This window comes from Hemitrygon akajei, chromosome 25 (assembly GCF_048418815.1).
Source record: "Hemitrygon akajei chromosome 25, sHemAka1.3, whole genome shotgun sequence".
Classification (NCBI taxonomy): domain Eukaryota; kingdom Metazoa; phylum Chordata; class Chondrichthyes; order Myliobatiformes; family Dasyatidae; genus Hemitrygon; species Hemitrygon akajei.
Window position 1 is genome coordinate 28,508,718 of NC_133148.1, and position 9,859 is coordinate 28,518,576.

Below are 9,859 nucleotides of genomic sequence, written 5' to 3' on the forward strand. Positions count from 1 at the left end.
TGAACCCAGGTCACTGGCGCTGAAACAGATTTATGTTGATAACCACATTACCATCCCACTCCAAAATGACAGCAACATTTCAGAGATAATTACCTGAGCACATGAGCACATAGGGATGGAGATCATGTGAAGGGAGAAAAATTTGGTATAAATGGCCAGCATAGAGATTGTGGGCCAAAGGGCACATTCTTGTGCTGTATTGTTCTGTGTTTGAAGTTTTATGTTACAATAGATATTCTCTCCATTCCTGCTCTTCAGAGACATTGCAAAGCCACGTCCACAGAAATCTCGGGGAATATTTTCTGGCACACAATTTTTTTTCACGCCTTTGGAAAGCCATGCTGGAATTTCTGAAATGTAACTCCCTGCTGGGATGCGACGTTGGAAGATGATCCACTGCAATCAGCCTCGACAGAATATCTCGGATTCCTGGATCTGAATGGAAAGGTTTGCTGAAAGGTGAAGCTGGCAATTCAGATCTGCGTGCACCGTCAGAATAGTCAGATAAATTTCTGCTTCTTATCTACTAGGGGTGATTGGTAAGTTCGTGGCTTAAGGTAGAAGGAGTCAATTTTAGAAACACATTTATTTTTCAACATCATCCCCTCCTACATTTACACACTTAGTCCAGCGGTCGTGGAGTATACGGATCTTGGACCCCCAGAAAGTGTCCACAGATGGGTGATTGATAAGTTTGTGGCCTAAGGTAGAAGGAGATGAGTTATACAGCTCTCGTTACATGCACATGCAGTTCAACTCTTTGAATGATTATGCAGAAAATTTGAAGTTAATAACTCATTTCCTTCTATCTTAGGCCACAAACTTATCAATCACCCCAATGAGTTATTAACTTCAAACTTTCTGCATAATCACTCAAAGAGTTGAACTGCACGTGCATGTAACGAGAGCTGTATAACTCATCTCCTTCTACCTTAGGCCACAAACTTATCAATCACCCATCTGTGGACACTTTCTGGAGGTCCAAGATCCGTATGCTCCACGACCGTTGGACTAAGTGTGTAAATGTAGGAGGGGACTATGTTGAAAAATAAATGTGCTAGGTTTTCTAAAATTGACTCCTTCTACCTTAAGCCACGAACTTACCAATCACCCCTAGTAGATAAGAAGCAGAAATTTATCTGACTATTCTGACGGTGCACGCAGATCTGAATTGCCAGCTTCACCTTTCAGCAAACCTTTCCATTCAGATCCAGGAATCCGAGATATTCTGTCGAGGCTGATTGCAGTGGATCATCTTCCAACGTCGCATCCCAGCAGGGAGTTACATTTCAGAAATTCCAGCATGGCTTTCCAAAGGCGTGAAAAAAAATTGTGTGCCAGAAAATATTCCCCGAGATTTCTGTGGACGTGGCTTTGCAATGTCTCTGAAGAGCAGGAATGGAGAGAATATCTATTGTAACATAAAACTTCAAACACAGAACAATACAGCACAAGAATGTGCCCTTTGGCCCACAATCTTTATGCTGGCCATTTAAACCAAATTTTTCTCCCTTCACATGATCTCCATCCCTACGTGCTCACGTGCTCAGGTAATTATCTCTGAAATGTTGCTGTCATTTTGGAGTGGGATGGTAATGTGGTTATCAACATAAATCTGTTTCAGCGCCAGTGACCTGGGTTCAATTCCCGCCTCTGTCTGTAAGGAGTTTGTATGTTCTCCCCGTGACCACGTGGGTTTCCTCCGAGTGCTTCAAAGTTGAATGGGTTAGAAGATCTCATGGATCTAATGGGGTAGCACTGGCCATAAGAGCTGATTACGGTTTGTATCTTACAATAAAATATGTCATTCTCCAACTGCTCATGGCTGCATGTTCCAGATACTACCGCTGCCTTGAGACCTGAAGGCTTGTGTGACAATCCACAGAGCATCAGCTCTATCCTGAGTTAACCAGCCCTGTCTCGAGAGCATCAGCTCTGTCCCAAGTTTACCAGTCCTGTCTAGAGAGCATCAGCTCTGTCCTGAGTTTACCAGCCCTGTCTAGAGAGCATCAGCTCTGTCCCGAGTTTACCAGTCCTGTCTAGAGAGCATCAGCTCTGTCCCGAGTGTACCAGCCCTGTCTAGAGAGCATCAGCTCTGTCCCGAGATTACCAGCCCTGTCTAGAGAGCATCAGGTCTGTCCCGAGTTTACCAGCCCTGTCTAGAGAGCATCAGCTCTGTCCCGAGTTTACCAGCCCTGTCTAGAGAGCATTAGCTCTGTCCCGAGTTACCAGCCCTGTCTAGAGAGCATCAGGTCTGTCCCGAGTTTACCAGCCCTATCTAGAGAGCATCAGCTCTGTCCCGAGTTTACCAGCCCTGTCAAGAGAACATCAGCTCTGTCCCAAGTTTACCAGCCCTGTCTCGAGAGCATCAGGTCTGGCCCGAGTTTACCAGCCCTGTCTAGAGAGCAGCAGCTCTGTCCCGAGTTTACCAGCCCTGTCTAGAGAGCATCAGGTCTGTCCCGAGTTTACCAGCCCTGTCAAGAGAGCATCAGCTCTGTCCCGAGTTTACCAGCCCTGTCTAGAGAGCATCAGCTCTGTCCCGAGTTTACCAGCCCTGTCTAGAGAGCATCAGCTCTGTCCCGAGTTTACCAGCCCTGTCTAGAGAGCAACAGCTCTGTCCCGAGTGTACCAGCCCTGTCTAGAGAGCATCAGGTCAATCCCGAGTTTACCAGCCCTGTCTAGAGAGCATCAGTTCTGTCCCGGGTTTACCAGCCCTGTCTAGAGAGCATCAGCTCTGTCCTGAGTGTACCAGCCCTGTCGAGAGAGCATCAGCTCTGTCCTGAGTTTACCAGCCCTGTCTAGAGAGCATCAGCTCTGTCCCGAGTTTACCAGCCCTGTCGAGAGAACATCAGCTCTGTCCCGAGTTTACCAGCCCTGTCTAGAAAGCATCAGCTCTGTCCCAAGTTTACCAGCCCTGTCTAGAGAGCATCAGCTCTGTCCCGAGTTTACCAGCCCTGTCGAGAGAGCATCAGCTCTGTCCCGAGTTTACCAGCCCTGTCTTGAGAGCATCAGCTCTGTCCCGAGTTTACCAGCCCTGTCTCGAGAGCATCAGCTCTGTCCCGAGTTTACCAGCCCTGTCCAGAGACCATTAGCTCTGTCCCGAGTTTACCAGCCCTGTCTAGAGAACATCAGCTCTGTCCCGAGTTTACCAGTCCTGTCTCGAGAGCATCAGCTCTGTCCTGAGTTTACCAGCCCTGTCTCGAGAGCATCAGCTCTGTCCCGAGTTTACCAGCCCTGTCTCGAGAGCATCAGCTCTGTCCCAAGTTTACCAGCCCTGTCCAGAGACCATCAGCTCTGTCCCGAGTTTACCAGCCCTGTCTAGAGAACATCAGCTCTGTCCTGAGTTTACCAGCCCTGACTCAAGAGCATCAGCTCTGTCCCGAGTTTACCAGCCCTGTCGAGAGAGCATCAGCTCTGTCCTGAGTTTACCAGCCCTGTCTCGAGAGCATCAGTTCTGTCCCGGGTTTACCAGCCCTGTCTAGAGAGCATCAGCTCTGTCCTGAGTGTACCAGCCCTGTCGAGAGAGCATCAGCTCTGTCCTGAGTTTACCAGCCCTGTCTAGAGAGCATCAGCTCTGTCCCGAGTTTACCAGCCCTGTCGAGAGAACATCAGCTCTGTCCCGAGTTTACCAGCCCTGTCTAGAGAGCATCAGCTCTGTCCCGAGTTTACCAGCCCTGTCTAGAGAGCATCAGCTCTGTCCCGAGTTTACCAGCCCTGTCGAGAGAGCATCAGCTCTGTCCCGAGTTTACCAGCCCTGTCTTGAGAGCATCAGCTCTGTCCTGAGTTTACCAGCCCTGTCTCGAGAGCATCAGCTCTGTCCCAAGTTTACCAGCCCTGTCCAGAGACCATCAGCTCTGTCCCGAGTTTACCAGCCCTGTCTAGAGAACATCAGCTCTGTCCCGAGTTTACCAGCCCTGACTCAAGAGCATCAGCTCTGTCCCGAGTTTACCAGCCCTGTCTCGAGAGCATCAGCTCTGTCCTGAGTTTACCAGCCCTGTCTCGAGAGCATCAGCTCTGTCCCGAGTTTACCAGCCCTGTCCAGAGACCATTAGCTCTGTCCCGAGTTTACCAGCCCTGTCTAGAGAGCATCAGCTCTGTCCCGAGTTTACCAGCCCTGTCGAGAGAACATCAGCTCTGTCCCGAGTTTACCAGCCCTGTCTAGAAAGCATCAGCTCTGTCCCAAGTTTACCAGCCCTGTCTAGAGAGCATCAGCTCTGTCCCGAGTTTACCAGCCCTGTCGAGAGAGCATCAGCTCTGTCCCGAGTTTACCAGCCCTGTCTTGAGAGCATCAGCTCTGTCCCGAGTTTACCAGCCCTGTCTCGAGAGCATTAGCTCTGTCCCGAGTTTACCAGCCCTGTCTAGAGAACATCAGCTCTGTCCCGAGTTTACCAGCCCTGACTCAAGAGCATCAGCTCTGTCCCGAGTTTACCAGCCCTGTCTCGAGAGCATCAGCTCTGTCCTGAGTTTACCAGCCCTGTCTCGAGAGCATCAGCTCTGTCCCGAGTTTACCAGCCCTGTCGAGAGAGCATCAGCTCTGTCCCAAGTTTACCAGCCCTGTCCAGAGACCATCAGCTCTGTCCCGAGTTTACCAGCCCTGTCTAGAGAACATCAGCTCTGTCCTGAGTTTACCAGCCCTGACTCAAGAGCATCAGCTCTGTCCCGAGTTTACCAGCCCTGTCGAGAGAGCATCAGCTCTGTCCTGAGTTTACCAGCCCTGTCTCGAGAGCATCAGTTCTGTCCCGGGTTTACCAGCCCTGTCTAGAGAGCATCAGCTCTGTCCTGAGTGTACCAGCCCTGTCGAGAGAGCATGAGCTCTGTCCTGAGTTTACCAGCCCTGTCTAGAGAGCATCAGCTCTGTCCCGAGTTTACCAGCCCTGTCGAGAGAACATCAGCTCTGTCCCGAGTTTACCAGCCCTGTCTAGAGAGCATCAGCTCTGTCCCGAGTTTACCAGCCCTGTCTAGAGAGCATCAGCTCTGTCCCGAGTTTACCAGCCCTGTCGAGAGAGCATCAGCTCTGTCCCGAGTTTACCAGCCCTGTCTCGAGAGCATCAGCTCTGTCCCAAGTTTACCAGCCCTGTCCAGAGACCATCAGCTCTGTCCCGAGTTTACCAGCCCTGTCTAGAGAACATCAGCTCTGTCCCGAGTTTACCAGCCCTGACTCAAGAGCATCAGCTCTGTCCCGAGTTTACCAGCCCTGTCTCGAGAGCATCAGCTCTGTCCTGAGTTTACCAGCCCTGTCTCGAGAGCATCAGCTCTGTCCCGAGTTTACCAGCCCTGTCCAGAGACCATCAGCTCTGTCCCGAGTTTACCAGCCCTGTCTCGAGAGCATCAGCTCTGTCCCGAGTGTACCAGCCCTGTCTAGAGAGCATCAGCTCTGTCCCGAGTTTACCAGCCCTGTCTAGAGAGTATCAGCTCTGTCCCGAGTTTACCAGCCCTGTCTCGAGTTTCCCAGGGCTCCCTGCACCATCAGGTGTTGGCCTTAGAGAGAGAGAGGTATTATCGTGAGCCCTATGGGCCCGTGTGGCAAGCTGTAGACCGTTGGGCTCCAAGGTTTCTGGAGCAACTGTATTAGTTAATTCTTGTCTTAACGAGAGTGTCTAAGCCCTTGTGCTATCTGTTTAATCTTGTCAGGTTTGTTTTAACTGGCATGGGGTTTCAATACGTTCAAGAGGTACATTTAATGTCAGAGAAATGTATACAATATACATCCTGAAATTCTTCTCCTTCACAAACATCCATGGAAGCAGAGGCGTGCCCCAATGAATGAATGAATGACAGTTAAAAGGAGAGAACGCCAAAGCCCCCCCCAGCTCCCCCTCCCATGCACAAGCAGCAGCAAAGTGACGACAACCCCCTCCCCACCAGCAAAAAGAGCAATGACACCCTCCACCGAGCACTCCAGTGTGCAGCAAAGCATCAATAAAGACACTGACTTGCAGTACCCAAAAATTCTCTCGTTCACCCGGTAATTCAACATACCACAGGCTCTCTCTCTCTCTCTCTCTCTAATAAGGGAAAAGAGGTGTCCCCATTTCACAGCAAGAGGGGAGACATAACAAACAACTCATTGATTTACAATGCTAAAAGCCTCTTGAGTCGCTTTTTCCAAGTTCTGTGCCCGAAGAGTTGGCCCCAACGCTCAGCTCTCTGGGCACACAACCCACGGCAGCTAACCCACTGCTCCCAAGGTTCTGTGTTCTCGTGCGACGCCTCATTCAGGGGCACCGGCCTTGAATCAGCCCGTCTCCAGAGCCACAAAAATCCAGCACCCTGAAGGCACGCTGTTCTTCCAGGGCATATGGAAAAGCAGTCAGTCGTGAGGCCCTGAGAGCGGGCCCCATTTCCGCAAAGAACCGTAGTCAGCACGTAACTCCAGGTCACATTCTTGAAAAGAACCTTGAAAAGGAAAAATAGAGATATCAAAGATAGAAATAGAACCGTTTCTGAAGATGCGAGCAAAGGAGCCGCCATTTAGCTCCATCTAAATAAACTTTGCTCTGCCTTCTGGATTCCTGATTAGCGCTTTTTGCAGGGTCGTTGGTCTGAGAATGATTTCTCTCGCAGTGTTGCTCGGTCGATCCATGGGTATTCTGTTGGATTTCCTATGGATAAATTCTGTTTCCGCCTCTATATGGGAGCCTGCCATTCCTCTACCCTTGGTTTCAATCATAGTCAGTTCACATGCTGTCTACCACTCTCTCTGTAAGAAAACTTCCCACAAAAATCTCTTAAAATATTCTCCTTTCACTCGAAAGCTATACCCTCTAGTATTTGAGATCTCTATCCAAGGGTAAAAAAGTATAGAATATAGTATTATATTCCATATAATATAGTATTATTCTACAGAATATAGTATTAATGGTAAGACTCTTGGCATTGTGGAGGATCAGAGGGATCTTGGGGTCTGAGTCCATAGGACGCTCAAAGCAGCTGCGCAGGTTGACTCTGTGGTTAAGAAGGCGTACGGTGTATTGGCTTTCATCAATCATGGAATTGAATTTAGGAGCTGAGAGGTAATGTTGCAGCTATATAGGACCCTGGTCAGACCCCACTTGGAGTACTGTGCTCAGTTCTGGTCGCCTCACTATAGGAAGGATATGGAAGCCATAGAAAGGGTGCAGAGGAGATTTACAAGGATGTTGCCTGGATTGGGGAGAATGCCTCATGAGAATAGGTTGAGTGAACTTGGCCTTTTCTCCTTGGAGCAATGGAGGATGAGAGGTGACCTGATAGAGGTGTACAAGATGATGAGAGGCATTGATCATGTGGATAGTCAGAGGCTTTTTCCCAGGGCTGAAATGGTTGCCACAAGAGGACACAGGTTTAAGGTGCTGGGGAGCAGGTACAGAGGAGATGTCGGGGTAAGTTTTTTACTCAGAGGGTGGGGAGTGCGTGGAATGGGCTGCCGGCAACGGTGGTGGAGGCAGATATGATACTGTCTTTTAAGAGGCTCTTAGATAGGTACATGGAGCTTAGTAAAATAGAGGGCTATAGGTAAGCCTAGTAATTTCTAGGGTAGGGACATGTTCGGCACAACTTTGTGGGCCGAAGGGCCTGTATTGTGCTGTAGGTTTTCTATGTTTCTATGACTCTATCTACTTTGCCTATGCCCTCAAAGTTTTATACACCTCCATCCCCAGCTCTCCCCACAAACTCTGTCCAGAGAAAACAACTCAATTCTGTCCAATGTCTCCTTATAGTTTTTACTCTCTAATCCAGGCGTTACCCTGGTGAACCTGGAGACACAAGACTACAGATACTGGAATCAAAATCAGCACGCCATCTGCTGGGAGGACTCAGCGGGTCAGTGGGGGGAAAGAAATGTTTACGTTTTGGGCTGATGGATCCCGCATCAGGACTGAGGGCGGAGGAACAAGGTGGACGGCACATGCAGGGGAATGGGGAGGCTTGCAAGGAAAGGACTCCCAAGGTGATTGGTGGACTGAGATGGGCGTTAAGTGCCAGGTAAGAGAGGTGAGTGGGGATAGAGCGCGCAGACTGTGGCAGGTGAATGGCAGACAGAGGTATGAGGTAGGAAGTGGGAGAGTGACGGTTAGAAACAACTGCTGGAGGGAGATAAACAGGACCAAAGTCGTTGGATTCAGACAATCTAGGAGATGAGAATGGGAGCCATTAGTCGAAAAAGGGGAGGTGAACAACAGTTGGAGCTAGCTAGGGGTTGGTGCGGGGGGCGGAGGGGAACCTCTGTGTGCTGGGTGAATGGAGGAAGGGGATAGGTATAAAGATGGGTGAAGGGGGACAAAACTGGGGGAGCCAGAAGAAGGTGGAGGGAAGAAATAAAAACTGGAGACTTACCTAAAATTGGAAACTCAATATTCATGCCATTGGGTTGGGAAATTCGACATGTTTCTCCTCTCGTTTGCATTGGGCTTCACCCTGGAAGTGGAGAAGGACAAAGAATCATCAGGTCAGTTCAGCGATGGGTAGTTGAAATCACAATCAGAATTTGATTGAGGTTCAGTGCCAAGCTTAAAACACAGGGCAATACCATAACAGAAAATACCACAGCAACCAACAACCTCTGGTAAAATAGCGTTTGAGTGCGGCAGCTTCTTCGGGGCCAACTATTCATTTATTTATGGACTCAGGGCCTTGGATTATGTTTTTCTTTATGTGGCTGCATTTTACTGATATCTTATATATGCTATATGTGCCTTGTACTGTGTATGACTGTTGGTATTATGTTTTGTATCTTGGCCCCAGACGAATGCTGTTGTGTTTGACTGTATACATGGGCATTCATGTATTGTGTGTTGGTGCGTGGCCAAGTGGTTAAGGCGTTGGTCTAATGGTCTGAAGGTCACTAGTTCAAGCCTCGGCTAAGGCAGTGTGTTGTGTCTTTGAGCAAGGCACTTAACCACACATTGCTCTGCGATGACACTGGTGCCAAGCGGTATCGGCCCTTGCCCTTCCCTTGGACAACGTCGGTGGCGTGGAGAGAGGAGACGTGCAGCATGGGCAACTGCCGTTCTCCCATACAACCCTGCCCAGGCCTGCACCCTTTCCAAGGCGCAAATCGAGACTAATGGATGCCTATCGTGTTTTGTTGAATGACAATTAAACTCGAACAATTTCAAAGACAGTAGTGCAAACAGCCATAAGCATTCAATTTAGCAGAACACTGGCATGCACACGTGTCAATAATCAAACTTAAATAAATGTGAACATATGAACAGACTCAATAATCCTCAACAGAACGAGGAGAGGTTGTGAAGGGATATTTAAAGCATTACACCTGAGTGAGTTTTGTGGAGAAGTACATAAATGGAGCTTCGGAGATGACATGGAGTCCTGGTGGTGATGGTCTTGTAGCATCTTCCTGGTGGCAATTTGGTGAATAGGTGACTGATAAGTGGGTAGAGTCAGCAGTAATTTTTTTTCCACTCCGTTCTTTGCTCTCGTGATGAACAGGTCTTTTAATGTTGGTAGCTGACAGCCAGTGATCTTCTCTGCTGAGTAGGCCCGGACTTGAAGGAGGAGGAGGGGGCAGCAGGAAACCAAGTGGTGATAGGGGAATCAGTCGGCAGCTGGGAGTTCAGGATGGCCATTGTAGACAGTCTGTAGGTGTTCTGTGAAACGGTCACTCAGTCTGTGTTTGGTCTCTCCAATGTAGAGGAAGCCACAGCAGGAGAACTGATTGCAGAGACCACCATTGATAGCTCTTGTACCTAGATGAACACAAATTACTCAGGCAGATGGGGAGGGGGGTGGTGTATGGATCATTGCTGGTTAATCCAGAAGGGTGCTCACGGGTCCGCATGGACAGATTGGGCTGAATGGCCTGTTTTCATGCTGTATGTTTCTACTGGGGTGGGGGGCATCCCATTGAAACCAATCG